General features: G+C 53.4%; 1 pseudogene; it reads left to right on the top strand.

The window, feature by feature from the left end:
- Positions 1–4,507, top strand: part of LOC103744198 — a 34,701-nt pseudogene extending 30,194 nt beyond the window's left edge.
- The last annotated feature ends 120 nt before the right edge of the window (positions 4,508–4,627 follow it).

Genomic DNA, 4,627 nt, shown 5'->3' with positions numbered 1-4,627 from the left:
TGGGGGTGGGGGTGGGGCGGACCCGAAGCCACAGGACAGTCATTCTTCAGGAGCAGCAGGGGGATCCCCTGACTACCTTTACAGATGCACAGCGTCAGACTGAGGATAGGGTTAGGCCTACCTGCTAGGGCAGAATGACAGGTGCCAGACTAGCCAGAGCATGGCCTGAGGGGCGTGGCCTGAGAAACGTGCCCAAAGAGTGTGGACTAGTGGCCCGGCAGTCCCAGGCACCTCAGAACAGGAAGGTGGCAGTCTAAGGGGAAGCAGCTCATTGGGACGAGTTCAGGGGACCTGTGCGGCTGTGGAGAGGAATCAAATCAAGCACCCCTGTCGAAGGAAGGTAAGCCTCTGAGGCCACCTGCAGAGCCCTGCAGGCATCCTGGGAGAACTGCTGGGCTCTCTCCATCCCTGAAGTCTGACTTCCTCCTGTTCCTGGGACTGGAAGCTCCCTCAGACTCCACATTCGGCCTTTCCAGCCTCTGGGCTTCCGTGAAAGCCGGTGGGGGTGCTCTACTTTCATTTTCTGTAGCCTCCATCACCACCCATGCCCTGAAATCCCAGGGGACCCTAAGATTCTTCCAGGGACTAGTTTGTGGAACCAGCAAGACTGCTAACTCTGTCATCATGGCTGTGCTAACAACGTGACTGTTTTATAATCCCTCTCTCCCACCTTTTACCTGGAAACTGGGGTGCAAGGTGAGGAGTTGCAGAGAATAGGGGTGGGACCTGCAACTTCCCTCCTGCTCCACAGGAAGAAGGTCCCTTGCTTATGGAGGGCTTCACCCGTGACCTTGTGCCTGATTCCAGGTGGGGAGTTTAGGACAGCTGCACACAGCCTCAAATGGGGGTGTGAATAGGGAAGCAGATGAGTCCCTGGGCAGGGAGGACAGGATGTGGCCTGTGTCAGGCAGGAGTGGCCAGGGGTCTGGTGAGGCTCCTAGACCAGCCTTTGCAGGAAAAGGCCATGTCTGCACTGAGTGCTGAGCTGACCAGGCCTGGGTTGTACACTAAGCAGAGGAACTGGTGGAGCCCAGGCTGTGTGGCATCTGCCCCTTTCCACTGCAGAAGAGGGGAGTACTGTGTGGAGGAAACTTGAGGGCTATTCTTGCTAAAGTGAAACTTTGGAAGCTGAAATAAAAGGATTTGCTGAACTGCTGTGACAATGAAATAAAGAGCAAAGTGGTGCAGCTGCCAACCACAAGACTAGGGGGCAGGGGAGCCCGTGTCCTTGGGCCCTGGGATTGGGTGCATCTTGTGATGCAGTTCAGGGAGGAGGCTTAGGTCGGCTACATTGCGTTTATTCTGGTTGTTGACACAGGAGGTGGCATAACCCAGAGGAGGAAATTTGGAATTGGTGTGCTGAGCAGGTGCCCTTGGGGCTCCAGACTGGTCAAGAAAGTTTTCCTAAGTTGGTTACCATATCAGTTGCCTTCAGCTGGACCAGACAAGGCCCCTGGGTGGCCACTTATTCCCCTCTGTTTCTGGCAGCTCTGGCCATTGCATCCATACTGAAGTCATGGAGGATATAGGCCACCTCCAGCTCCCAAGATACCTGTGTTTAACCCTTAACTTTGTTGGACTGGGACATATGACTTGAAGGAGATTATAGGAGAGGTTTCAATCCTGGCTGTGTGGCCTTAGGGTTGTTACTTCTCAGAGCCTCTTTGGAAAATGGAGGTAATCAAGCTTACTGGACAAAAAAAATAAGGTAACATTACAAATGCAACCAATATGTGCTAGGTATCTTCCGGGCAGAAAGCCCAGTACCAATTTAGTGGCATCCATGCCGATAATTGCCAACTGAGCAGGCTTGGGTGAGGAGGGACTGGCATTGGGCTGACACAGGAAGAAATTCTAAAAACAAGAAACTGAGCCCCTCTAGGCTCCCCATGTCTAAGAACTCTAGTTTTCCTGCTGGGCATCCAGCCTCTTACCTGCTTCCCTGCAAAGAATCAGACTTTACATAATACTTGCTGCATACCATGTGCCTCAGGTGTGTCGGCTCACTTCATCCTGATGGGCCCCCCAGCCCCCCTAACATCACTATCCTTCCCTCCATCCTCATGGTGGCTACAAACTGGCTACAAACTCCAAAGAATTTGTGAACCGAGGCCCACTTCCCAGCACCTTTCGCGTCCCCGTCCTTCCCCAGTCCACAACCCAAGCAAGGGCAGCTACTCTAGGGCCCCCTCTGCTGCATCTCCTCAACAATCCCTGCTAGGAAACCAATGTAGCACATCTTTCCTGGCAGTTTGTCTGCAGAAACACCCCAGAAGTGGCAGGATTTAAGTCAGGAGGAGGTCTGGGCTTGGCTGAGGTTTGCTGTTCAAGCTCCTGGGTGATTTGGATGCTCTGGCCTAAGGGCCGGACTCGGGTTCGCTGTCTCTGTTACCACTGCTCAAGGGAAGCATTTGAGGCTTAGAAGCAATTCAGATGTTTCCAGAGGACACATTACAGAGTAATAAAAAGACACAGGTGAAAGTCGTTTTAACATAATTTATCTAACATATCAAAAATATTTTAACAGGCAGTCTATATAAAATACCAGTGCTGTGGAGTGAGTCAGTTGGCAAAGTGCTTGTCTTACAAGCATAAAGACCTGAATTTGATCCTGAGAACCCACATAAAGATGCATGGGCATTCACACACAAAATACCGTATCAATGACTTAACTTCTGGGGTGCTGGGTGCTGTGGCATGCACTTGAAATTCCAGTGATGGTGATATGGGAAGTGGAGACAGGCAAATCCCTGGAAACTTACTGGCCAGCTATCCTAGGCTACTTGGTGAAGTCCCAGATCAGTGAGAGCCCCTGTCTCAAACAGTAGAAGGCAACTGAGGTTGTTTTCTTGTCTTCCAAGAGCACATAAAATATCATTGTCTTAAAAAACTGTCGAGCTGGAGAGAGGGCTAGCAGTTATGAGCATTAACTGCACTGTTGTGAGGACTGGAATTCAGATCCCAGAATCCCCCTACCAAACTGGGCACCCCATTCATGGGGCCTGCTAGCTTCAGCCTCACAGAAAAATGTGAGTCCTTGGTTCAGGGAGAAACTGTGTCTCAAAGGAATAGGTACTGAATGCTAGAGAAGACACCCAACACCCTCTTCTGTCACACACACAGACACACACACATACACAGCTTCTGTAGTGAACAGACTCATGTGGCCTGTGGCTACTATACTGAATAGTGTTAGTGTAGACTTTCCCAGGGAAGGTGTAAACAGGCAGTGTCCTCTGCTGGTCATTGACCACCAGTCCAAAGTAAGAGTGGTCAGTCAGTCCTGGGACCAGGGCCTTGATGAGCTGCTTGTGTCCCACAACTGATTACAGGAGGACTAGGCACATCAGATGGGGATGGAGGCTGTAGGACAGAGTGGATGTGGGGTCTGGGATAACGAGATTACTAACACTCTCCAGCCAGGAACAGGGGCTGTTCAGTGGACAGAAACGGTGGTGGTATGAGCCAGTCAGGACCTTGTATTAGGTATTGGCAAGCACTCTGCTGCGAGCTATACCCTTAACGCTATCTATCTATCTGTCTGTCTGTCTATCATCTACCTATCATCTATCTGTCTACCTATTTTTGTTTTAAGATAGGCTCTTGTTAAGTTGCTCAGGCTGGTCTTGAACTCACTATGTCGCTGAAGGTTGAGAACTTCAGATCATCCTGTGTGCAACACCGCACCCAACTCCTTTCCTTTTCTGCCGAGCCACCACCACTCACCTGGGAGCATGCACAAACTCTACACTCCCCTCGAAGCTTCATTCTCCCTCCACATCGCTCCCAAATCTAGGCCTAGCGGGATTGGCTGACCTTCCTCTGCCCCCAAGCAGGGTCATCTGAGGTCTGGCCAGCGCACCTGCGAATGCTGCTCGCTACCACACGGGGGCGCGGTGACAAACCGCCAACGGTCCCCCATTTACTCCAAGGCCAGCCTGAGAATGGATGCTTGGCTTCCGGACCTGCTCAGGCTGCTGTGACCTCCCGAAATTCGCCTCTTTGGTACTGGACACGGCTCCCAAATCTTGGCCCTGCCTGTCACCTTCCTAGCTGTCATGTCCCTGCTGGGGGCTTGTCCCTTTAATAGCTCTAAACAACGGGTCCACGGGTCTCCATGCATCCCCAGGACAGACTCAAGGTAGGGCAGAGGCTTGGTCTCGGAAATGCAGCTGAGTTCAGGCGCCCACTCCCCAGCCCTGGGCATCCTTATCTGGCCCGGCAGTGCGCACACCTGGCCCTCCCGGTCCTCTGCTTGTCAGGCTGGGTGGCCCTTGGGAACGGAAATTGGGACGTTGAAAAGCCCTTAGTACGCTCTGCTCGCCCCCCCCTCCCCCATGGAAGGCCACCCCGGGCACACTTCTGGAGGTCGGCCCTCCGGACCCAGATTTTACCCAGTCCAAGTCCACCTTCTACGGACCAGGACCCGCACTTCCCGGGGACTTGGGCGGCTCCCGCGCGCCTCCATCGGCCTACTCCGGCCTCCTGTGCCCCGCCGGTACCTTGACGGCTGCGTCTGCGCTGCGCTGGTGCTGGAGGACGCCGGGCGGTCGGCTTGCACCGGGTGGCAGGGGAGGCGCAGCGCGAGGACGTTTGGGGAGACCAACTTTGGGGGCGCCGGGGTTCT

This window comes from Nannospalax galili, unplaced genomic scaffold, assembly GCF_000622305.1.
Source record: "Nannospalax galili isolate Female #2095 unplaced genomic scaffold, S.galili_v1.0 scaffold3643, whole genome shotgun sequence".
Taxonomy (NCBI): domain Eukaryota; kingdom Metazoa; phylum Chordata; class Mammalia; order Rodentia; family Spalacidae; genus Nannospalax; species Nannospalax galili.
The sequence above is the reverse complement of the archived record's forward strand: the minus strand, read 5'-3'. Positions and strand labels throughout refer to the sequence as shown.